The sequence below is a fragment of the Delphinapterus leucas genome, chromosome 6, assembly GCF_059928025.1.
Source record: "Delphinapterus leucas isolate spDelLeu-1000000601 "Yukka" chromosome 6, BTC_Dleu_Yukka2, whole genome shotgun sequence".
Lineage (NCBI taxonomy): Eukaryota > Metazoa > Chordata > Mammalia > Artiodactyla > Monodontidae > Delphinapterus > Delphinapterus leucas.
This window is the reverse complement of record NC_143134.1, coordinates 38,487,939-38,515,674: the sequence shown is the minus strand read 5'-3', so window position 1 is coordinate 38,515,674 and position 27,736 is coordinate 38,487,939. Positions and strand designations below refer to the sequence as shown.

General features: G+C 39.4%; 1 protein-coding gene across 1 annotated transcript in view; it reads right to left on the bottom strand.

Annotated features, from left to right (window-relative positions):
• Positions 1–19,352, bottom strand: part of FANCC (FA complementation group C) — a 264,472-nt gene extending 245,120 nt beyond the window's left edge. Inside the window, exon 1 of the mRNA XM_089913032.1 lies at positions 19,114–19,352. The gene's annotated coding sequence lies outside the window, so the exon portion shown is untranslated. The remainder of the gene's footprint in view (positions 1–19,113) is intronic.
• Positions 19,353–27,736: the final 8,384 nt, after the last annotated feature.

Genomic DNA, 27,736 nt, shown 5'->3' with positions numbered 1-27,736 from the left:
AAGCCCGCATGCCACAATGAAGAACCTGCATGCCACAACGAAAGATCCCGCATGCTGCACCAAAGATCCCGCGTGCCGCAACTAAGACCCGATGCAGCCAAATAAATAAATAAATAAATTTTTTTTAAAAAAAACAAGAAAAATACACTAAAAGGAATCAATAGTAGATTAGAAGACAGAGGAATGGATCAGCGAGCTGAAAGACAGAGTAGTGGAAATCACTGAAGCTGAACAGAAAAAAAGAAAAAAGAATAAAAAGAAATGAGGACAGTTTAAGAGACCTCTGGGAAAACATCAAACATACTAACAATAGCATTACAGGGATCCCAGGAGAAGAGAGCAAGAAAGACATAGAGAACATATTTGAAGACATAATAGCTGAAAACTTCCCTAACCTGGGAAAGGAAACAGACATCCAGGTTCAGAAAGTACAGAGTCCCAAACAGGATCAACTCAACAACACACTGTAATTAAAATGGCAAAAATTAAAGATAAAGAGACTATTAAAAGCAGAAAGGGAAAATCAATAAGTACAAGTGAACTCCAATAAGGCTATCAGCTTACTTTTCAGCAGAAACTCTACAGGCCAGAAGGCAGTGGCACAATATATTTAAAGTGATGAAAGGGAAAAACCTACAACCAAGAATACTCTGCCTGGCAAGGCTTTCATTCAGATTTAAAGGAGAGATCAAAAGTTTTACAGACAACAAAAAGCTAAGAGAGTTCGGCAGCACCACACCAGCTTTACAATAAATATTAAAAGGACTTCTCAGGCTTCCCTGGTGGCACAGTGGTTGAGAGTCCGCCTGCCGATGCAGGGGACACGGGTTCGTGCCCTGGTCTGGGAAGATCCCACATGCCGCGGAGCGGCTAGGCCCGTGAGCCATGGCCACTGAGCCTGCGCATCCAGAGCCTGTGCTCCGCAACGGGAGAGGCCACAACAGTGAGAGGCCCACGTACCACCAAAAAAAAAAAAAAAAAAAGTACTTCTCCATGCAAAACAACGGCCACAACTAGAAACATGAAAATTACAAAAGGAAAAATCTCATTGGTAAAGTCAAATATACAGTAAAGGTAGCAAATCAGCCATGTATAAACATAGTAGGAAGGTTGAAAGACAAAAGCAGTAAAACCATCTATATCCACAATAAGTAGTTAAGGGATACACAAAACAAAAAGATGTAAAATATGATGTCAAAACACTAAAAATGCAGGGTTGTTAAAATGTGTTTGAGCTTAAGAGATCAACAACTTAAAATAATCATAGATAGATAGATAAGATAGCTATGTACAGTGTGGGGAATATAGTCAGTAATTATGTAATATTTTTATATGATAACAGTGTAACTAGACTTATAGTGGTGATCATTTTGAAATGTACAGAAATACCAAATCACTATGTTGTGTAATGGGAAATAACATAGTATTATAGATCAGTTATACTTCAAAATCAAACAAACTCATAGAAAAAGAGATCAGGTTTGTGGTTACCAGAGGCAGGGGGTGGGGGGAAAGGGGAATTGGATGAAAGCAATCGAAAGGTACAAACATCCAGTTATAGGATAAATAAGTACCAGGAAAACACAGGGAATATATCCAATAATTTATAATAACTATACTATAAATGGAGTAAAACTTTTAAAAATTGCAAATCACTATGTTGTACACCTGAAACTTACAGAATATTGCATATCAACTATACTTCAAAAAAAAGTTACAAAAAAAGATAAATAAGTCCTAGGAATGTAATGTACAACATGATAAATATAATTAACACTGTTATATGTTATATATGAAAGTTAAGAAAGTAAATCCTAAGATTTCTCAACACAAGAGATTTTTTTTTAAAATTTTGTATCCATATGAGATGATGGATATTCACTAAACTTATTGTGATAATCATTTCATGATGTATGTAAGCCAAATCATTATGCTGTACACCTTAAACTTACAGAGCTGTTATGTCAATTATATCTCAATAAAACTGGAAGGGGGAAAAAAAAAGACTCGAATGTAAGACCTGAAACCATTAAAATTCCTAGAAGAAAACATAGGCAGTAACTTCACTGACATTGGTCTTAGTGATTTTTTTGTGGATTGGACTCCAAAAGCAAAGGAACCAAAAGCAAAAATAAACAATGGTGCGATATCAAACTAAAAGTTTTCCCACAGTGAAGCTTCCCCATCATCAAAATGAAAAGGTAACCTACTGATTGGAAGATATCTGTGAATCATATATCTAATAAGGAGTTAATATCCAAAATATATAACCTCATACAACTCAACATCAAAAAAACAAACAACCCAACTAAAAAATGGGCAGAGGTCCTGAACAGATATTTTTCCAAAGAAGACATACAGATGGCCAAGGGTTCATGAATTGCTCGACATGACTAATCATCAGGGCAAATCACAGCCAAATTACAGCCAAATCACAGCAAATCACAACCATAATGATGTATCATCTCATACCCGTCAGGATGGCTATTATTAAAAAAAAAAAAAAAAAAAAACAAGGAATAACAAGTGTTGATGAGGATGCAGAGAAAAGGAAACCCTTATGCACTGTTAGTGGGAATGTAAATTGATGCAGCCACTATGAAAAACACTATGGAGACTACCATATGATCCAAGAGTTCCACTTCTGGGTATTTAACTGAAGAAAAGAAAAACACTAACTTAAAAAGATATATACACTCCTATGTTCACTGCAGCATTATTTACAGTAGCCAAGATATGGAAACAACTTAAGTGTCCACTGATAGATGTATGAATAGAGAGTATGTGGTACATATATACGGTGGAATATTATTCAGCCATAAAAAAGAATGGAATCTTGCCATTTGTGACAACATACATGGACCTTGAGGACATTATGCTAAGTGAAATAAGTCAGACAGAGAAAGGCAAATACTGTTTGGTCTCACTGACATCTGAACTTATTGATATAGAGATGAGATTGGTGGCTGCCACAGTGTGGGAGCAGGGGACTGTAACAGGCCAAATAGGTGAATGAAGTCAAAAGGTATAAGCTTCCAGTTATATAATAAATAAGTCATGGGAATATAATGTATAGCATGATGACTATAGTTAGTAATACTGTACTGCATATTTGAAAGTTGCTACGAGAACAGATCTAAAGTTCTCATCACAAGAAAATTAAAATTCTGTAACTATGTATGGTGACGAATATTAACCAGACTTATTGTGATCATTTAGCAATATATACAAATATTGAATTATTATGTTGGATACCTGAAACTAATATATGTCATTATACCTCAATTAAAAAAATGAAAACTTGGGCTTCCCTGGTGGCGCAGCGGTTGAGAGTCTGCCTGCCGATGCGGGGGACACGGGTTCGTGCCCCAGTCCGGGAAGATCCCACATGCCGCGGAGCAGCTGGGCCTGTGAGCCATGGCCACTGAGCCTGCGCATCCGGAGCCTGTGCTCCGCAATGGGAGAGGCCACAGCAGTGAGAGGCCCACATACCACAAAAAAAAAAAAAAAAAAGAAAGAAAAGTTCACATATACTTTGATTTGGCAATCCAATTTCTAGAAATATATACTACAATTATAGTTACACATGTGCAAAATGACATGTATGTGAATATTTCTGGTAGCATTGTTTGCAACAACAAAAAAATTAATCTAAATCCATCGTGTTGCATTTACAAACTGAATAAAATGTAACTATTTAAAAGAATGGAGCAACATTCTGTGTACTATTAGGAGAGACTGCCAAGGGATATTATTAAGGAAATCCACCCTCATTATTCACTAATTCTGCATTTGTGAATTCATCTACTCAATATAATCTTCCTGTAACCCCAAAATCAATATCCACTGAACTTTTGTGTTCATTTGCGGATATACACAGAACAGCAAAAAATCTACGTCACCCTGTACACTCATTCTTAGCTGACTGAGGTCCAACAACATGTCTCTCTGCCTTCTTGTTCACTGCTCATACTATAAACAAATGTTACTCTGGGGGTCTGTTTAGTGTCGTATTTTTTACATTTTTATGCTTTTTGTGGGTGACTTTGCTGTTTAAAATGGCCCTCAAGCATAGTGCTCAAGTGCTAACTAATATTACTAAACACAAGAAGGCTCTGACGCACCTTATGGAGAAAACATGTGCCTTATAGTTACAGTGGCAAGCTCTGTGGAAGACAACTTGTTAATTGTTTAATAGGTTTTTATACTTTGGGGAATTTTATATCACTTGCATGTACTACTAAATCAAAAGATACATAATTTTATAAAAGACAAAAAAAAGAAACTGGCAGATCCTGAGACAGGGCAGACTTCATGATTGATCTACCTCCATCCTATTCCCCTCATGATAGCAAAATAGCTCAGTCATTACAGGAGTCCCATTACACACCATACCACCCAAAAAGAGAGTATAGATGAGATGCTGTTGCAGCATCCCCCCAAGTAAAAGACTTCAGATGTTTTCAGGCTGTACTTGTTTAAGCTTATGTCCATCCCGTGATCATGCAAATTTTATTGCCTATTTTAAGGCAGATTGTTTTAAGCCAATCAGAGTCTACTGCAGGAGCTAGTAGTGAGATGCGTGTTCCCTGAAGTCTATATAATGGTGACTTCTGAAAGAAAATCCAGGCCCTGTTAGGAAGGAGAAAAGCAAGAACGGATGCTGGGTAGGCACCCAGCAAGGTCAACAATCCTGAAGAAGCGCTAAGAGTTGTGGAAATAAAGCATACACACATAAGACAACAGTATAAATTACAGTGCATAAGGACCAAAAGTGATCATCAAGCAATCAGGGCTTGGTAAGGAAATCTATGGATACAGCACATAAATGTACAAACAAAATCAGAGAAATGGGGTTAGGATTAAGTACAAGGAGGACTTATAATGTGATTGCTCTAAATAAACAACAACAACAAAAAAGGAACCAGCCCCAGGAGGATGTTGGAAGTCATTAAGGTAAATAGCACATCCAAATTCCTATGAAAGAAGCAAATTAGTTTAGCAGTTCTGCACCTTCAAACCTGACCAGGTAAGGGATCATAGAGCCAAACTCAAATTCTTAAATAATGCCTGACCTGAATAATTGTGTGTATGTGAAAAACAGCTGTCTCAAACTGTCTTATTGGTAGTTAGTTACCAGAGTATCAGACCCCAGATCTCAGATTATGCTAAAATAGATTAAATTTACACAAAATGTTTATATAACATATATATTCTGTATTACAAAATCAGTGTTGGGCCTCTAAAGGAAAATGAAAAAACAACAGTCCTAAAAATCTGAAAAATGAAAACCATGGGGTAAAAGGTAATAAGAAGTATAGCCAGACAGATGTAAAGTCATGCCATCTGGGGGTCCTACCCACTGGATGCCATTAACACTGACCACAGTACGAATTCCCTTCCTCTTCCCCTTCCCTCTTACCCCCAACCCCACTTCCCTTGGTATCTGTACTATTTCTAATTTTTGGAGGCCTGAAAGAAGCAAAGGAAATACACAGCCCAATTCATCACTATACTTTTGTACAGTGACATACGTAAGTCACATTCTCACCAAAACCTACCTTTTGTGATATGGAAGTGGTAATAACCCTAAGGTTTTACTTTCACAGTTCAAGAAAATGAATAGGCTAAATACTCTCACCACTCACTATCTCTTGAGAAGGTTGGAAGCAAAGATAATGGATCAATCTGGGTCCCATCAGGAGAGAGAAATCACACAGTAATTTGAATAAAGAAAATCAAATATAAACAATTAGTCACTATAACAGGAGACTAGAGTAACCAGGGATTAGCTAGTCAAAAGTAAAAAAAAAAAAAAAAAACTAAAGAATATAGGAATAGCAGATATAAAGAGGACCCACTACCTTTTAGTGCTAGAATTCAGCACCCAAGGAAGAGCACCCCCTTTCACCTTACCCACCATGCACGCAGTAAGATCTAGATCTTGTTGGAGAGGGCACAGCCATGGCTCACTGAATGACAGTGAAGTGTCTATGGGTGCTGTGCTGGTAGAACACAAAAGGTGGAAATCCACCTTTTGTAACTTGCCAGATACCTACCCTGTAGGGTGCCACGGTCACAAGGAGGTGTCTCACCAGAGGCACTCTGTTACAAAATCACCTGAGGGGAATGATGGGTTAAGTTGCTGGCAACTGGGTGCTGCTGGCCGTAGTGCACAATAGGACTGGGCACTAAAAAAGCCACACATGCCCAGGAGCCTGCCAGAGGAGCCACAAGTCCAAGGAGCTGGGCAGTGGGGGAGCCGTGCTCTGGAGGAACCACTCAAGCTACAGGAGCTGGGCACTGGGGAAGCCAAGTGGGCTGCAGGAGCCAGAAGTACTTGTCCTGACAGTACGTAAAATATCACACTGGTCTCCTACTTGAACATTATGCTGATTGCATCTGATGAACAGGAAATAACAAGTACTCTAGATGCCTTATTAACACACATGCCAATAAGTGGGTGAGAGATAAACCCCACAAAAGTTCATGGGTCCCCCACCTCAGTGAAGTAAATGGGGTTTAATAGTTTGAAGCAAAAGTTAGCAAACTTCTTCTATAAATATCCATATAGTTCAAGAAATGAATAGGCTAAATACTCTCACCACTCACTTTGTAGGTAGTCCACTGGCTGCCTACAAAAGGTAGGTTTTGGTGAGAATATGACTTATGTATGTCACTGTACAAAATATTTTAGGCTTTAGGGATTCTGTCACATATTCTTTTTGGGTTTTTTTTCAAACACTTAAAAATATAAAACACATTCTTAGCTCACAGTTCACACAAAAACAGGTAGCAGGCCGAATCAGACCCACAGGCCATAGTTTGCTGATTCTTGATCTGGAGCATGTCGAGGTATCCTCTACAGGGTGAAATATAAGTTTCTCTACCTTGCACCACCTACCATGAAAAGAATCACAATGGTGGGATAATTTTTTTGAATTCTGGAGGCAACATATATCACATTCACATGTACTATTTTGACCCGTCTATAGAGTCAAGGGTAAGCTGCCTGCTTTGAGTGGGAGCAGAGCAAGAGAAGGCTCTGAAGCTAGATCCTTCAAGAATACAGATCTGCTCATTTACCAGGCAAAAAACCCCAACCATCTAAGGCTCTGGCTGAGGGCAAAGGAAATAAGGGAATAAGTTGTGGAAAGAAGTCACAGGTATCAATTATAGCCCTGTGGTCAACTAGAGGAACAAGGATTGTAAGTAGATTTGCATATTTTCTATTTGCTTATTATATGTGTGTGTGTATATATATATATATATATATATATATATATACTCACATGTACACATATGTTAGAAAATTTCCTTCTCTTTCCTTCCCATTTTTATCTTATGTACAAGTTGTTAGAAGTTAGCTTTACAATTTTGTCTTTAAGCAACAGAACACTCAGTGGGACTACTGCTGATTTTGAAAAGTAATATAGTAAGCAATTAATACAATGACTCTTGGGATTGTGCATTTGCTCATTTGGGGAGAGAGTAAAATTTGTTCACTTGTAAGGATAGCTTTACCTTGTTGGGTAGAAATACAGTTGTTTTGTTGTTATACAGCCAAAACAACAGGCCTTAATAAATTTTAAAAGCACATGTTCTGGGGGACTTCCTTGGTGGTCCAGTGGCTAAGACTCCACATTCCCAATGCAGGGGGCCCAGGTTCAAACGCCAGTCAGGGAACTAGATCCCACATGCCACAACTAAGAGTTCGCATGCCGCAACTAAAACGTGGCGCAGCCAAATAAATAAATAAATACTTAACAAAAAAAAAGCACATGTTCTGACCACAATGGACTTAAATTTAGAAATCAATAACAAAAATGTATGAAATCCTAAAATATTTGGAAATTAGGCCCACACTTCTAAATAACCAGTGGGTCAAAAAAAGAAATCACAAAGGAAATTAGAAAATATCTTGAGCTGAGAACAAAAACACAGCATATCAAAATTTGGGGGATGCAGCCTAAGCAGTGCTTAAAGAGAAACTTGTAACTGAACAGGTGTATTAGAAAAAAAATAAAGGTCTCAAATCAATAACTTAAGCTTCTACCTTAAGAAACTAGAAAAAGAACATCAAACTAAACCTAAAGCAAGCAGAAGGAAAGAAATAATAAAGATCAGAGTGAAAATCAATGAAATAGAACACAGAAAAACAACAGGTAAAATCAATGAAACAAAAAGTTGGTTCTTTTTGGATTTGAAAAGATCAAAACCAATAAACCTTTAGCTTCACCAGCAGTCCCCAACCTTTCTGGCACCAGGGACCAGTTTTGTGGAAGGCAATTTTTCCACAGACCAGGTGAGGGGGGGTGGTTTCAGGGTGATTCAAGCACATTACATTTATTGTGCACTTTATTTCTATTATTATTACATTATAATATATAATGAATTATACAATTCACCATAATGCAGAATCAGTGGGAGCCCTGAGCTTCTTTTCACTTGCCACTCACTGATAGTGTTTTAATGTGTCTGCAAGCAATTGATTTATTATGGTCTCTGTGCAGTCAAACCTCTCTGCTAATGATAATCTGTATTTGCAGCCACTCCCCAGTGCTCGCATCACTGCCTCAGCTCCTCCTCAGATCATCAAGAATCAGATTCTCATAAGGACTGCGCAACCTAGATCCCTCACATGCACAGTTCACAGTAGGGTTTGCACTCCTATGAGAATCTAATGCTGCTGCTGATCTGACAGGAGGTGGAGCTCAGGTGGTAATGCAAGCGATGGGGAGCAGCTGTAAATACAGATGAAGCTTAACTCTCATGTCCGCTGCTCACCTCCTGCCGTGTGGCCCAGTTTCTAACAGGCCACAGACTGCTACTGTGCGTCGGGCACACAAAGTTCCATTTGGTAACAAAAGAGTAAATGTTTTCCCCGTAAGATCAGGAACAAGAATGTCCACTCTCCTCACTTCTGTTCAGCAATGTATTGGAGATTCTAGGAAAAAAAAAAACCTAAAGGCATCCAGATACAAAGAAGTAAAATTGTCTGTATTCACAGTGACATGATACTGTATGTAGAAAATTCTAAGGAATTCACAAAAAACCTTACAGTAATAATCAAATAAGGTTGCAGGATACAAGATAAATATACAAAAATCAATTGTATTTTTACATACTGATGAACAATCCAAAAACGAAATTTGAAAAATAATTTTACAATAGTACAAAAAAATGAAATACTTCAAAATAAAGTTAACGAAAGTAGGGCAAGACGTGTACACTGAAAATTACAAAACATTGCTAAGAGAAATTAAATATCTTAAACAGAAAGACATTCCATGTTCATGTTAAGATGGCAATGGCAATTCTCCCCCAAACAGATCTCCAGATTCTATGCAATTTCTATCAAAATCCATCGCAGTAGGCTTTTTGCAAAAAATGACAAGCTGATTTTAAAATTTATATGGAAATGTAAGGAAACCAGAATAGCCAAAACAATTTTGAAAAAGAAGAAAAACATCGGAAGACTTATACTACCCAATTTCAAAGTTTACTACAAAGATACCATATAATAAAGACAGTGTGGTGCTGGTGTAATAAGAGGCATAAAGATCACTCAAACAGAAATGAGAGTCTCGAAATAATTTATGGTCACTTGATTTTTTTTTTTTTTTTTTTTTTTTTTGCGGTACGCGGGCCTCTCACTGCTGTGGCCTCTCCCGTTGCGGAGCACAGGCTCCGGACGCACAGGCTCAGTGGCCACGGCTCACGGGCCCAGCCGCTCCGCGGCATGTGGGATCTTCCCGGACCGGGGCACGAACCCGTGTCCCCTGCATCGGCAGGTGGACTCCCAACCACTGCGCCACCAGGGAAGCCCTGGTCACTTGATTTTTAACAAAGGTGCCAAGGCAATTAAAAGGGGAAAGGTCCTTTCTTTTTTCTGAACACATAGTGCTAGAACAACTGGATATTTATATACAAAAAAAGATGAATTTGAACTCATACCTCATACCATAAACAAAAGCTAACAGAAATTTATCATAAACCTAAAGAATGATCCAAAAAAAAAAAACTGATAAACTGGACTTCCTCAAAATAAAAACTTTTGTATTTCAAAAGATACCATGGATAAAATGAAAAAACAGATAACAAGCTGGGTAAAAAAATATATTTACTGAAATAACTTATAAAACATATATCTGATAATGGACTTGTACTCAGAATATACAAAGAATGCCTACAGCCAGTAAGAAGGCAAACCCAGTGCAAAAAATGGACAAAAGATTTCAGTAGACATTTCAAAGACAACATAGCAACAGTTAATAAGAACATGAAAATATGTTCAACATCATTAGCCAATGGGGAAATGCAAATTAAAACCAATATGAGATACTACTTCATAGTAAAATGGCTATAAAAAAGACACAATAACAAGTGAAGATATAGAAAAATTGAAACCCTCATACACTGCTTGTGGGAATTTGATATGATACACCCATACTGGAAAACAGTTTGGCAATTTCTTAAAAAGTTAAAACATGAACTTACTATACAACCCAGTAATTCCTTCATAGGTATCTGTCCAAGAAAAATGAAAACATATGTCCACACAAAGACTTGCACATGAATGCTCACAGCAGCATTATTCATAATAGCCAAAAAGTAAAAACAACTGAAATGTCCATCAACTGATGAATGGATAAACAAAATGTGGTATAATCATACAATGGTTATTCATCAATAAATAAGAACAAATTACTGATACATGCTACAACATGGATGAATCTCAAAAACTTTATACTAAATGAAGCCAAGCACAAGACAGCACTTATTCTATACATCCATTTATATGAAATGTCCAGAAAAAATTAATCAACAGAGACAGAAAGCAAATCAATGGTTGCCTGAAGCTGAAAGCCAGCGCCAGGTTTGAGTACAAAACTCGCATGGGCAAACTTGTTAAGGTGATGCAAAATTTCTAAAACTGAACTGTGGTGATCACTGCACAATCCCCCAAATGTACTAAATTTACTAAAAATCACTTAATTATTTAGAAAATGAGGATATAGTTTCCAAAAGGTGATTTCCATATGAACTCTACCTTCCTGTTACTAGAGAAAGGTACCAGGAAGATTATAGATGTTCCCATATTAGAGATCTTAACAGAGATCTACACATGCAGCAGAGTTTATGAAGAGCCTAAGAGAATGTACCAGATAACTTTGCAAAGCCTCTTCCAAAATCAGTCCAAAAAAAAAAGTCTGATATTTAGTAGAAATGCTCAAGATTTGCCTTGTTATCTAAATTTTCTGATGAAATTTTTAAACTTTTTCCTTCTCTACTTCTACTGCATTCTTATTAAAAGACTGCAAAGTCAGTGCACTTTCCCTATAGGTGTTTTTTCATATTAAAAATCAGTCATTCAAGATCTATGAACAAAAAGAGAGAATGTACATACCCCAGCCTAAAATAAAATTTAATAAATCCATTTAAGGGAGGGGGATCAAGATGGCGGAATAAGAGGACATGGAGCTCACATCTACGTGTGGAATAATTCTCAAGGAAAACTAACTGCAAACTGGCAGAAGAAATCCTATTAAATCAAGGCTGTAATAAAGATACATACATAATTGGGCAGGACAGAAAGAAAAGCATCAGTTGGACCTGTGCCCCTAGGATGGGACTAAGAGGGAAATGGAGATGGCATGGGCAGGCACTTACCCTGGGGAGTGAGTGGGACCTATGCAGAGGAGACAAACCCCCTTGGCTGACTGGAGAACTGCTGGGACAGACAGAAAGACTGGAGAAGCCAAGACTCCACTAGTAAGAGGTACATGGGTGCTGGCTCGCCACCAGACAGGGAGGAGAGAGGTCTGCCCTAGCGGCTGCTTCCTTGCCACACTCCCCACTCCACACCAATCCCATGCTTGGCATGGGATCTAGGGTAGCCAGGACCTGGGGAAAGACTTGATCTAGGGACACAGAGGAGACATGGGGGCCTAAGGTGTGGTCCAGGTGAGGCAGCAGTGGCCATTGTTGATGCTTACTCAAACAGCACCACAGAAGCAGCCCAGACTTCTGAAAGACATGCCACTGCTTCCCCCAACCACCAAACCGTGCTCCCCAGTCCCAGCTCAGTGAATGCTCCGGCCCTGCCCACTCCACGCCACACAACAACCTAGCACTAGATCTGGGACAACCACAACAGGGGAAAAGACACACCTTGAGCTGCGTCTGAGCAGAGCTGCAGATGCCTACAAAGGCAGAACATCAGGTCTTTGTAAGCACACAAGTCCCATTTGCTACAGTACTCCCCTCCTTTGAGGCAAAGGCCCCAGTGCAGGGAGAAGGAAAAACACACTTAAAGAAAACAGAGCCAGCTTCAGTCCGACATTCAGGGCATCCTCTTCAGCAGCCTGGGAGCAGAAGCTGCCCCTTACAGGGTGGCTACAGCCACTGAGCAGAGAGCAAGTCCTGCCTTACACCCTACACAGACTCTAGCTCCCCAATCATCAGCCACACCCCCTACCAAAGTGATAGCAGCCAGCACACTCTGAGGAAAAACATGACTGGCATCCACATCAAATTCAGCCCTAACACCAAAGGCACTGGGCACACGCAGTCTACACCGGGATGTTCCCACATAAGAACACTCCTTCAAGACCACAAGATATAACTGTTTCACCTAAATTCACAGAAACAGAGGAAGTTACATAAGATAAAAAGGCAGAGAAACTACCCTCAGTTGAAAGAGCAAGAGAAAACCCCTGAAAAAATAAATAATGAAGCATAGATAATCAGCCTACCAGACAATAAATTCAAAACATTGGTAATAAAAATGCTAACTGAATTAGGGAAGAGAATTGATCTCATCACAGATCATTTTAACAAGAAACTAGAAAATATAAAGAAGACCCTATCAAAAACAGTTCAACTTCTGAGATTAAAAAGCACTCTAGAAGCAATGGATAGCAGACCAAATGACACAGAAAAACACATAGTGATCTGGAAGATGAAAATAATAGAAATCACCCAATCAGAACAGCAAACAGAAACACAAATGTAGACCTTTTAGAATATGTTTGAATTTAAATGACTATTAGTTTAAAGCAAGTAGATATAATTATGGGTCAACATATATGAACCCCATGGTAACCACAAATCAAAAACCTATGATAGATACACAAAAACCAAATAGAAAGGAACCCAAGCATAGGAGAAAAGAAAATCATCAAACCACAGTGGGAGAAAAGAAAAAAAGAAGAAGAAATGAACAAGGAAGAACTACAAAAAACAAAAAAACTGGTAAACAAGGAATAAAGTGGCAATAAGTACATATCTATCAACAATTACTTTACATGTCAATTGGACTAAATGCTCCAATCAAATGACATAAGGTGGCTGATTGGATAAAAAAAACAAGACCCATCTATAAGCTGCTTACAAGAGACTCACTTCAGAGTCACACACAGACTGAAAGTGAGGGGATGGAAAAAGATATTTTATACAAACAGAAACAACAAGAAACTGGGGGTAGCAATACTCATATCAGACAAAATACTAGACTTTAAAACAAAGGCTATAATGAAAGACAAAGAAGGGCATTATATAACCCTCCTACATTGTTGGTGGGAATGTAAATTGGTACAGCTACTACGGAGAACAGTATGGAGGCTCCTTAAAAAACTAAAAATAGAGCTACCATATGACCCAGCAATCCCACTCCTGGGCATATATCGAGAGAAAACCATAATTCGAAAGGATGCATGCACCCCAATGTTCACTGCGGCACTATTTACAACAGCCAGGACATGGAAGCAACCTAAATGTCCATCAATAGAGGAATGGATAAAGAAGATGTGGTGCATATATACAATGGAATATTACTCAGCCATTAAAAAGGGACGAGGGACTTCCCTGTTGGTCCAGTGGTTAAGACTCCACGCTCCCAATGCAGGGGGCCCGGGTTCGATCCCTGGTCAGGGAACTAGATCCCACATGCTGCAACTAAGAGCCCCCATGCCACAATTAAAAGATTCCCCATGCCGCAACTAAAGACCCCAATGCTGCAACAAAGATCACACACGCGGCAATGAAGATCCTGCGTGCCGTGACTAAGACCTGGCACAGCCAAATAAATAAATAAATAATATAATAAAATAAATAAAAAGGAACGAAATAATGCCATTTGCAGAGACATGGATGGAGTCAGATATTGTCATACAGAGTGAAGTCAGTCAGAAAGAGAAAGACAAATATTGTATAATATTGCTTATATGTGGAATTTAGAAAAATGGTTCAGATGAACTTATTTGCAAAGCAGAAATAGAGTCATGGATTAGAAAATAAACTTATGGTTACTAAGGGTGGACAAGGGGGTGGGATGAACTGGGAGCATGGGATTGACATAAACATACTACTATTTATAAAATAGATAACTAATGAGAACCTACTGTATAGCACAGGGAACTCTACTCAGTGCTCTGTGGTGACCTAAATGGGAAGGAAACCTAAAAAAGAGTGGATATATGTATATGTATAACTGATTCACTTTGCTGTACACTTTGCTTTACAACATTGTAAAGCAACTATACTACAATAAAATAATTTTTTTAAAGGGGCATTATATAATGATAAAGGGATCAGTACAAGAAGAGGATATTATACTTGTTAACATACATGCACCCAATACAGGAACACCTAAGTAATCAATTTTTATTTATTCCAGGGTCACAAGGATGGCTCAACATACACAAATCAGTCAATATGATACACCACATTAACAAAAGACAAGACAAAAACCAAATGATCATCTCAATAGATGCTGAAAAAGCATTTGACAAAATTCAACATCCATTCATGATAAAAACCCTCATCAGGGCTTCCCTGGTGGCACAGTGGTTGAGAGTCCGCCTGCCGATGCAGGGGACGCGGGCTCGTGCCCCGGTCCGGGAGGATCCCGCATGCAGCGGAGCGGCTGGGCCCGTGAGCCATGGCCGCTGAGCCTGTGCGTCCGGAGCCTGTGCTCCGCAATGGGAGAGGCCACAACAGTGAGAGGCCCACGTACCGCAAAAACAAACAAACAAAAAAAACCCTCATCAAAGTGAGTATGGAGGGAACATATCTCAACATAATAAAGGACATTTACAACAAATCCACAGCCAACATAATACTCAACAGTGAAAAGGTGAAACCCTGCTAAATTCAGGAATAAGACAAAGATGACCACTCTCGTCACTTCTATTGGAAGTCCTAGCCACAGCAACAAGACAAGAAAAAGAAATAAAATGTATCTAAATTGGAAGGGAAGAGGTAAAACTGTCTCTGTTTGCAGATGACATGATACTCTATATAAAGAGCCCTATATAAACTTTCCACCGAAAACTATTAGAATAAATGAAACCAGCAAGATTGTAAGATACAAGATACAGGTTTAACCCTCCTGGACTTCAGACTATACTACAAAGCTACAGTAATGAAAACAGCATGGTACTGTCACAAAAACAGACACATGATCAATGGAACAGAATACAGAGCCCATGCACCAATGGTCAATTACTCTATGACAAAGGAGGCAAGAATATACAATAGAGAAAAAACAGTGTCTTCAACCAGTCGTGCTGGAAGAACTGGAAAGCCATAGGTAAAACAATGAGATAAGAATATTCCCTCACACAATATACAAAAATAAACTCAAAATGGTTTAAACACCTAAACGTAAGACCTGAAACCATAAAACTCCTAAAAGAGAACATAGGTGGAACATTTTTACATAAGTTGCAACAATATTTTCTTGGATCAGTCTTCTAGGGCAAATAAATAAAAGCAAAAATAAACAAATGGGGCCTAATTAAACTTTAAAGCTGTTGCACTGCAAAGGAAACCATCGACAAAATAAAAACACAACCTACAGAATGGAAGAAAATACTTGCAAATGATGCAACTGACAAGGGGTTAATATCCAAAATGTACAAAGAGCTCTTACCACTCAACATCAAAAAACAACCTGGGCTTCCCTGGTGGCACAGTGGTTAAGAATCCGCCTGCGCCACAGAGCAACTAAGCCCGTGCGCCACAACTACTGAGCCTATGCTCTAGAGCCCACTAGCCACAACCACTGAAGCCCGCGCGCCTAGAGCCTGTGCTCCGCAACAAGAGAAGCCACCACAATGAGAAGCCCGCTCACCACGACGAAGAGTAGCCCCCACTCACAGCAACTAGAGAAAGCCTGCACGCAGCAACAAAGACCCGATGCAGCCAAAAGTAAATAAACTAAGTAAATTAAAAAAAAAAAAAAAACCCAACAACCCAATCAAAATATGGGCAGAAGACCTGAATAGACATCTTTCTAAAGAAGACATACAGATGGCTAACAGGCACATGAAAAAATGCTGAACATTGCTAATTATTAGAAAAATGCAAATCAAAACCACAATGAGGTATCACCTCACACCTGTCAGAATGGCTATCATCAAAAAGTCTACAAATAACAAATGTTGCCAGGGATGTAGAGAAAAGGGAACCCTCCTACACTGTTGGTGGGAATGTAAATTGGTGTAACCACTATGAAAAACAGTATGGAGGCTCCTTAAAAAACTAAAAATAGAACTACCATATGATCCACTCCTGTGTACGGTCTCTGGAAAAAATGAAAACACTAATTCGAAAAGATACATCCACCCCAATGTTCACAGCAGCACTATTTACAATAGCCGAGATATGAAAGCAAGCCAAGTGCCCATCAACAGATGACTGGATTAAGATGTGTAGTATATATATGCAATACGTTAGCCATAAAAATGAATGAAATACTGCCATTTGCAGCAACATGGATGGACTTAGAGAATATTATGCTTAGTGAAATAAGTGAAACAGAGAAAGACAAATACTGTATAGTATCACTTGTACATGGAATATAAAATATAATACAAATGAAGGTATATGCAATAAAAGAAACATGCACAGATGTAGAAAACAAACTTGTGGGTACCAAAGGGGAAAGGAAAGGGGGGGAGGGCCAAACTAGGGGTATGGGATTAACAGATACAAACTACTATATATAAAATAGATGAGCAACAAGGATACACTGTATAGCACATGGAATTATACCCATTATCTTGTAATAACCTATAATGGAGTATAATCTGCAAAAATACTGTACCACTATGCTGCACACCTGAAACTAACACAATATTGGTAAATCGAGTATACTGCAATTAAAAAAATAATAATAATCCATTTGGTGCTGATTTCCAGCCTGACTTGAGGCTCCGCCACTACCAACCTGGAACTGCCACAGATGTGAGATTTCCTCAGCTGTCACTGTGGCCTGGATAATCAATCCAACTTTCTATTGGCTAGGCTAGCCTCCCTGTAACTGGTTTTCATAAATACAAAATTTGTATAATTGTTACTGGAACTACTTGCTGAAATATGGAACTTGTTAAAAGTACCATTTAAAATGTACATGCACAGTTTCACATACAAGCAGCAGCACATCTTTCACATCCAGCCAATCAATCAAGTTAATGCTTCGTATTAGAGAACGGAACAAAAAATGCAGATATTCCACTACAGAGTTTGCCTTTCTTTTCTGGGGCCTTAGTAAACGTTTTTCAAGAAATCAAGAGGTATATGACTAAATAATGAAGAGAATGAATTAAAATGTATAATATACCAAGGTATAATTTAGCTCAACTCTAAAGAAGCAGGAACTAACTTTTACTCTGGGGGAAAGAGGCCTTTGATATAACTAGGAAAAGCAAATTCTTTTTTGATGCAGTCTTTCTTGTACACGTATATGAGTAATGTATATGAGGGCTTATTTCCCTGTGAATCTGGCACAGTACATTAGATTGAAACATCAATTTGATTTAAGCTTAATGGATAAAGTCACAATGAATATATTTTTATATAAGTTTATGTATAAATGACCCCAATACACAGTGTGAATTCTATCATTTGTAACAACCTTTCCACCTCTCATGAGGGGAGTAATGAAAATCTATTCTGAGCTGCACATCACTAAAGGTGAGTGACATCCAGAAAGAACTGAAGTTGGGTGGTCCAAAAGTGCCTGCTCATCTGATAAATAACTCAGTAACATGTCAGTTAAGATGCATTAAATGGGACACAGGTTAGAATGAAACCAGGTGCCCGGGAGCTTTCCAACTATTTCAGATTAGGACAAACGTAGAGGCACATACAGGTCTTTGCTGAAAATTCCTTGGCCTTTATTTGACATTCTGGTCCCAAATTGCTGATGTTTTAAAAACTCCAAATCTTTTTCCCCCTCCCGACTTTTCTAGCCCATACAACATGACCACAGAGGGTTCATGGTAGTAAACGCGCCCACGTAAAAAAATTCGAAAAAAGCAAGCTAAACAAACACAACCCCCGACCCCCCCCAAAAATAACCTCTCAAAGGCTTTGGACGCTATTTGGCCTTTCATTCAAAAAAAGTGAGTTAGTGCGAGATGATCGCCCACCAGAACCCTCCTCCCCTCACAGCATGAAAAGCCCGCAGAGTACGAGGGGTAACAGCCCGCCCCGGGCTCCTCTAATTGGCCTCCCGCTCCCAGCGCCCTGAGGAAGGGGGGCGGTGCGGAGAGCATGTGGCCAGCTGTAAAGGATGATGAATTTTAAAAGACGAGATTTTCACATCTCCCACGGATCCAGGGCGAAGAAATTCACCTTTGCTCCTGTCCTTTTAAGAAGACATAGCTAACCTAGGCTCAATGAACAGAGAGAAGCAAAACGCCAGCCCCCAGCTCCCACCGCTCTGGGGAACTCCCTTCCTTGAGACCCCACCCCCACCCCCACCCCACCCCCCACCCCCACCCCCCACCCACCCCCACCCCCACCCCACCCCCCACCCCCGACCCTCTGTCGGCTCCACCCCCTGGGCCTGCTCCGCCCTCTAACCACGCCCCTCGTCCGAGGCCCCGCCCCTACGGTTGGCGCCATCCCATCCCCTACCCACTCTCCTCAGTCCCTAAAGACAGCGCGAGCCCTGCTCACCCACCTAGAGGCGGGGAACGGAGAGAACGTTCTAGCGAGTCTCCCTCACCCCCACCCAACCCACACCCCCAGGCTGACGTGTCGGCCGGACCCCCGAAGGAGGCAGCTGCCTTCGCTGTCGTTCTGCGGCCTCTCTCTTACCAGCTGGTCCGCGCCAGAGCTGCTTCAGCAGTTTGGGCAGTGGCGAAAAGGCTGCCACCGCCCGGTTCTGTGGCTTTAAAATTTGACTTTGCCTCGTACTGGTTTTTTGTTTTGTTTTGACTTTTTTAGAACTTTCCCGCGGTCGCTCGTCAATGGAGCCGCGCGCGCACGTATCCGCAGTGCACTCTGGGGCCTGGCCAGCGGCTCCGCGCCCCCGCGGCCTCGCGGGAAAATTCCGACGAATCTCTTGCTCGTGGGGCGGGGCGGGGTAGGGGGCTCCGGCTCAACCGGAAGTCGGTCTGGCTGGGCGGGTTCCCCGGCGAGGGGGCCTGCTGGGGCTGCCTTAGATGTCACCGGCCTCTGGTTGGTGTCGCTGGCCCCAACTAGACCGCAGGAAGTACCTGGAGGGGAAAAACGCGGATTTTTTAATCGGTTGTTGCTCAGTTATTTCAAGATTCTGTTCAAAATGCAGAGAATTTTTAAAAGAAAAATTGAGTCTTTGTCAAGAAGGTAAAACCTCGAAAGAAGGCCTAGAATATGATTTTCTAAGTGTGGTCACACACAAAAAAGGGATCTTTCTCGGGTTGATGCCCCTCACCACCACCAAAATCAGTTCTATACACTGTTTGATTGGGGTTCAAATCAGTTCTACGCTGCATTTAAACCTAAGTGGTTTAAATAAATAAATGGAAAACAGCATTTTTAATAAACTTCCATTAATGTCATTAGTATTAGAGTGTCTTGGTGGATTTTTTAATTTTAATTCTTGAACTTAGTAATACACGAAGGTTTTTCACAGATGTTTAAATTTTTACAAAAAAATTTTTTGAGGAAACTACCTAACCTTAAGCCTTATTTTTTTTTTAAATCAATGACATAATTATAAAACTACAACTTAACAGGTGCTTTCAAAAAATTTACTACAAGGCAATGTACACACATAATAAAAATATTCAGACACCTCCAGCCTTCTATAATAAAAGAATATCCACTTTACCAAATACGCACTTTACCGAATAAATTGAATTCAGAGATTAGATAATCTATTAACGTTATACAGCTTGTAAGTGACAAAGTTAGTGTGTAGGGTAATGGTGACAACAGCAACAAAAATTTTTTTAATTAAAGGGAGATGCAAAAGGACCCAGACCTAGAATTTGAGACAAAATTGGCAGGATCTGTATCAAGAAGTAAGGTGTTAAATCTATTCTTGAAAATATTCCCTGCCAGCCAAAGAGGTCTCTGCTTGTTTGATGTGTGCATAGTTCAAGGTGAGTAAATCTAAAGCAGGGCTTGTGCAGAGAGACACATGCTTGAGTGATATTCATCATGGCACTTTGGCCATAAGAAGAAAGTCCCCTAATGTGACAAGTTTAACTTTTGTGTTTACCAGCAAAGGAAGCAATTAAACCATGTATTTCTTTAGAGAAAATATCTGTTTTGTTACTCAGGCCCTTTGAAGTATTTGCTGAAAAATCATTTCTAGTGTTTGTAGTGTTAATAATTGAGGTCTTGCCATTTTGTAGTTTTATGTCTTTTTAATTCAGTGGTTAATAAAGAGTTGCATGGCTCGTTACAGTATATGAAAGGACATCATATTTAAGCCTAATTTAGACCTAAATGGGTAGCGTGTATAGTATAAATTTCCAAATATAAATTTATGGGAATTTATAGACATTCATTTTATCTGGCATCCATATGTATGGAGCTATCCTAATACTTTAATACTGAGACGATCACTATAAAATGCCTGAAAAGTTTCTTGAGAAAAATACTTAGATATGAATCCTATTTTTAACTGCCTCATAAAGTTGAGTATGTGTGTTCTAGAAACAATTTTGGTTACAGTATAGAGTCAAATCACACAAATAATATGGCAAAAATGAAAAATGGCATGTGTAGGCGAAAATTATTTCATCCTTAGACACAATTCGAATTAGAATCTATTCTAATGGAATCCATCCTTTAGAATCTTTACATTCTGGAGAGAAGAAACACCACAGCTGCGTGCTGCAAGGCTACTGACATTAAATCTTCCTTTAAAATTCAACAAACAAATAGAATAAACTGTCTCGGATTCTAGCCGTTGTAGTAAGACTCATGTTTCCAGAGTTAGTCCAGACACCCACCTGGTTTCCGGCTCTCATATGGCACCCCAACACTTAACACTATCTTGTCCTTGGCTCTAATATTTGCCGCTGGTACCTCAACTGTGAATATTTAATAAGTGTTTATTAAGTCCCAGGCACTAGGCTGATTATTTTCTTTAATTCTCACAGTGATCTTTTGTGGCAGACAATATTCCAGTTTCACAGATAAAGAAACTGATGCACGGAGCAATCTCAACTAATAGGTGTTATACCTTCAAATACAGGTAGATTGATTCTGGTGCTTCTTATTACTTGCCATTCTCTTGCTCTTGCCCCAGTCTGGGTACCAGACCACTTCCCAAGATTTTAGTGGGGCAGAAGTGGGGGAGGGATGATGTGACCCCAGAGGCTGTGCATGTTCATCACCGCACTGCTTTCCTCTTAAAACATTCTGACTGAGGAAATGAATGTTAAATTGCAGATGAAAACAGTAATAATAATGCTTGTGCACGAAATGCATCAAGAAATGGTGCAAGTAATAGTGAAAGTCTTTGATCTGCCACGCTGATGGCGGAAAGGCACCTGAGGTCAGGAAACAGGGCTGCCAGAGGTGGAAAATAACAGAAAAAGGGAAATGTATTATAACTGTTGCATGGTACTGCCACCCTCCCCCAACATGCTCATTCTCTAGGCTCTGTTGAAAGAATGAACCTTAGGAAAATATATTTGTACTAATCACCCAGCTCCCTGCCACAACGACTTGAATCAGAAATAGTAACCTGATCCCCACTGAACCAGTCAAACTGTTGCTGGGGAATTTGAAATCACAGCGCTGGGACTGACTGTACCACCCCTACATCACAGAAGCCAAACCCCATGCCAACCAAAGACACTGGGGGAAGAAAAAATATAAGTAGCAAACAAAGTTAGTTGGCAGAGAATGTTGAAAGACCATGTTATTCCATGAGAGATAGAGGGTAGTTACCATTCCCAACTTTCCATTTTTAATCCCAATTTTAAGGCAAACTGACTAGCTTATTTTTCTGTTCTTAGTTGTCGGTGAGATTCCCCTGCATCATTGCAACAATCACTCCTTCACTTATTCTGACTTCAGTGAGTTTCTCTCCCTTACTGCAAAGCAAGCCCTGACTAAGGACCTGGCAGTGGCAGCTCTTCTTTGTGTTACTGGGCATTAGCACTTTGGATAAAACCTACTTGATAAATTAATCAATGGATACCTCATGAGAACCTCCCAAGCAGAAGGCATGAAGCATATAGGCTGCATTGAAAACACAGATCCATCTGAGTATATTGGAGTTTGGAGAAATCTCACAGCTCACCTATATAGTCCAGGAGTTCCCTGTATGTGGGCCAGTAAAGTGTCAATAATATTAGAAGACTAACAGAGTTAACTGTTTATTAGGTGGAATAAAGACTGGAGAGCAAGGGGGAATCTACCATCATTTCACTTTTTTAGTAACATTTTTGACTTTCAGAAAAGATGGGAAGGAGTCTCAAAGAACAGTCTTATAAACTGAATAAATTTTGCTTCACGAAAAACTCATTAGATTGTCCTTATTAACCTTGTTTTACCACTTCCTCTTTCCTTGTTAGTATGAGAACACTGCTTTTACTTAGCATGGCAATGTGCCCAATAAAAAAGACTACATTTCCCAGACTCCCTTGCTATTGGGGTGGCCACGTAAGGAGGTTGTAGCCAGTGAGAGAGAAGTGGAATCTGTCGGGTAGGACTCTCAGAGAGGTTTCTGGAAAGGCCGAAAGACAATAGACAAGGAGCTTTTTAGCCCTTTCCCTCTTTCTCTTTTTTCCTGCTGGTGGTCCAGTCACCTTGGACCATAAAGTACCTCAAGGACAATGGTCATGGAATACGGACGGCAGAACAAAGGAAATAAAAGGACCCTGGGTCCCCAGTAATCATGGGAGTCAACTGGTTTTCCTAACTCTGGACTTCTTTTATTTTTAAAATAAATTTATTTATTTATTTATGGATGCGTTGGGCCTTTGTTGCTGCACGCGGGCTTTCCCTAGTTGTGGCGAGCAGGGGTTACTCTTCGTTGAGATGCGCGGCCTTCTCACTGCAGGAGCTCATCTTGTTGCAGAGCACGGGCTCCAGGAACGCGGGCTTCAGTAGTTGTGGCATGTGGGCTCAGTAGTTGTGGCTCACGGGTTGTAGAGCACAGGCTCAGTAGTTGTGGCACATGGGCTTAGCTGCTCTGCGGCATGTGGGATCTTCCTGGACCAGGACTTGAACCCGTGTTCCCTGCATTGGCAGGCGGATTCTTAACCACTGTGCCACCAGGGAAGTCCTGGACTTCTTTTAGAACAAACAAAAATAAATCTGTTTTGTTTCTAAAATAACTACTGTTATTTTTTTTTTAACATCTTTATTGGAGTATAATTGCTTTACAATGGTGTGTTAGTTTCTGCTTTATAACAAAGTGAATCAGCTATACATATACATATATCCCCATATCTCCTCCCTCTTGCGTCTCCCTCCCTCCCACCCTCCCTATCCCACTACTGTTACTTTAGGTCTTTCTTGCTAGCAGCTGAACTCAGCTGAGGCACTATAGTAGGATCTGAGGTTACTGTGATGAAAAAAATAAAAGAAAGAGAAAAAATACATATCCTCTGCCCTTGTGAAGCTTAGTCTAGTGAAGGGGATCGTCCTTTAATTAATCAACATCTTCTCTGCCAGTAGCATAGATGTTGTCAAAATGAGATAAACTCAAGACACTAGCACGTTTCATTCAAAAAAGGGGGTGGGGGGGTCCTAAACCACCTCAAGAGACAGGAAGGCAGGAGACTCTTACCCACTTACTAAAATCCTATAAATGTCGTAGAATGGAGAAACAACTTTATCATTTCGCAATCTCTGACAGAGAATCCCCAGAAAACAAAAGTTTTTTCTTTTTCCATTGATCAATGATATACCCTTTTTGGAAAAAAAAAAAAAAGAATAAGAAAAATATATATATATATAAGGGCAGTTTTCATCTGATTTTCTTTAGTTCAGTAAAAAATGCATTCCTATTTAGAGCATGCATTCCCACTAATCATGGTGTGTTGTAACTAACATAGCACATTTTTATTGCCTGCAAAAAATAATAAATTACATTTTGAAAGAAGCACATGGCTTAAAAATAATTTTGTTCTTAAGTATTTCATAATGATTCATTTAGCATGAAATTAATAGTAAAGAATTGCTAAGAATAAGCACTTTAAAAATAGCAAATGAAAAGAAATTCTGCACATTTATGATTTGATTAATTCTGGAAACTATTTAGTCAAAAATAAGTAAGTTTTTTTCCCATTCTTGTATCAGTTTCAGATTGACCCTTTAATTGCCTAGCATTTCTCAGTAAGACTAGTTAACTGCATTTACTAATGTGCTACATTTAGGTTTCAATACACTCAAATCATACAATAAAACAGCTGCTGGTGAGTGGCAGAAATGTGGAGATGTGGCTCAAAGGGTACAAACTTCCAGTTATAAGATGAGTGAGTTCTGGGGATCTAATGTACAGCATAGTGACTGTAGTTAACAATACTGTATTATATACTTGAAAGTTGCTAAGAGAGTAAATCTTAAATGTTCTCATCAAAAAAAAAAAAAGGTAATTACGTGAGGTGACGGAGGTGTTAACTAACCCTATTGTGGTAATCATTTCACAATATACACATGTATCAAATCATCACATTGTATGCTTTAACTTATACAATGCTATATGTCAATTATAATTCAATAAAGCTAGAAAAAAACCTGCTGCATGATAAAGGAAAAAACCCCAAACATGACACCAACATGTATATATAAAGTATAGTATTATACTATATAGTATAATATATACATATATGTATATATTATACTAAATACATGTATATAGTATAATATATATGTATAATATATACATATATATACATATATATATAGCTTTCATTCCTCAAGATCCAAGATCTATAAGAGTGAGTGGGAGAAACTAACATTTAATGAGCACCTACTATGTCAGGCATTTTGTTAAGCACGTAACATTTATTATCTCATTTGATTACTTTCTCTGGCATAATCTCATCACATGTAAGTATAATTTTAAAAAAATGTCACTCCCATTTTTCATGTAAGCCAGTAGAGACAACGTATCAGGAGAAATCATTTTAACTGTAAAAAAAAAAAATCAGGACTGCAAGTGACAGAGCATCATCTGTAGTCTCACTGGAGCTTGATTTCACAACTTCCTTAAATGTCTTAGATCTCTTTTCTTCTCACACTTGCAGACACCTGTCTTTGCCTTGCTCCCTGGCTTCATGTGCATATATCTTAGCTCCCAACAAGGCCACAGTCATCTTAGGAGCTGAAACCAGGTCCTCTTCTTCTGTATCTCTTGAGGGTCTAGCAAAATATTGGGCCAGAAAGAATAAGCAAGCACCCTGAAGTTTGCATCTTGCCAGCAGACTTGTTTTGTTTACCTTGAAGGCTGTTTGAGAAAAAAATTGATTGAAAACATTTAGAAATCAGAGGATCTCACAAAAAATTCTTTACATCCCACTTTTCTTCTAAAAATGGAAAATATGGGCACCCTGGGCCAGCGTTTCTGCCTGGGAACCACCACCTGTAGTTCAAGAGCAGCACCTCCTGTAGATAGGCAGTGGTTCTCCAGCTGGGTGGCCTCCCAGCCCCAGACTGACCCCAATAAGCACTTGACTTTGGGATTCCTGTACTAGACATGCCATAGAAATCTTTAGTGATGTCCTAACAGTATCCCATCATTTTTCAAGTGTGGAACCTGCTTGCTAAACCCACGTTTGGCCCAGGATCTATTTGAGGGAATCTTCGCAAAACATTTTTAACGTGTAAATTGTCCTCTAAGACCTTGCTAATCAAAGTGTAATCCGTGAACCTACAGCATTAATATCAACTGGCAGCTTGTTAAAAACTCTACTGAACCAGAATCTGCAGTTTAGCAACATACCCATGTGATGTGGATATGAATTAAAATTTGAGAAGTACTCCTCTAGATGAAGTTCATGGCTAACCCTATCTCTCTCTCTCTCTCACACACACACACAAACACACACACATACACACATGCACAAACACCCCAAGGCCAGGCCAAATTCACTCATTTTTGTGTCATGGAAATAATATTTTGAAAATTACTAACAAGTTTTTCTCTTTTGCCTTTCTGAATGTAGAGTCAGAGGCATTCTTCTAAATGAATGGAAAGAGATTAAAAATACAAAGGAATATGAGGTAATGTCTCTCGGCTTAGGCCACAAAAACCCAACTCATAGAACTTACCTATTATTCTTGATGACAGAAGGAGGATACACTGTAAGAACAGTGAAAGAAAAGCACCACTCTTTTTAGCACTAAGAGTTGAGCGAAGAATATAGAGGCAGGAGAGACCTTTGGTCCAGGGAAATACAAATCAAAACCATTTCACACCTAATAGGATGGCTATTATAAAATAAAACAAAACAGAAAACAAGTGTTAGCGCTGATGTGGAGAAACTGGAACTCTCATACATTGTTTGTTAGAGTATAAAATGGTTTAGCTTCTGTGGAAAACAGTTTGGCAGTTCCTCAAAAAGCTAAACATAGAACGACTGTATGATCCAGCAATTCCCCTCCTAGGTATAGACCCAAAAGAATTGAAAACAGGGACTGAAACAGATATTTGTACACCAATGTTCATTGCACCATTAGTCTCAATAGCCAAATGGTGGAAACAACCCATGTCCACCAACAGATGAATGGATGAACAAAATTAGGTATATGCCTACAATGGAATATACTATAGCCACAAAAAAGGATGAAGTTCTAATCTATGTTGCAACGTGGATACATCTCGAGGATATTATGATGAGTGAAATTAGCTGGACACACTAAAGGATAAATATTGTATGATTATACTTACATGAAATATTTAGAATAGGCAGATTTATAGAGACAGAAAGTAGATTAGAAATGACCAGAGACTGGGAAAAGGGAGTAATGAGGAGAATTTCTGTTTCAGATGTTGAAAAAGTTTTGGAAATTGTGGTGATGAATACTATGAATCAAATTAATGCTACTGAATCGTATGCTTAAAATGGTTGAAATGACAAATTTTATGTTATGTATTTTTTGCCACAATAAAAAGAATAATTTTTGCCTCTGGGGCTCCCCACAGTACTGGGGTGATTTGAAAGTTGATGGTCAGAGTGAGTGGACAGTAAATGGACCTCTGGTTGCTTAGCCCATAGGCTGGAGGGAATATGTGGCATAGACCCAGGTGTCTACAGTCAGTGAAGGTCAATGTGATGCCAAGTCAGGAGGGGTCATCTCAGACTGTGACCAGTCTGACAAAGAGACCAAACCAGAGGTGACTGACGTCCAAGCAACCTGCAAACAGGACTAGAGCCATGGTCCCAGAGGCCAGAGAAGTCAAAGGACACCTCAATCAGACATCCCAACCCTTCTCTGTCGCCATAAGAGGGTATAAGACTCTCTACCACTCATATCTCAAGAG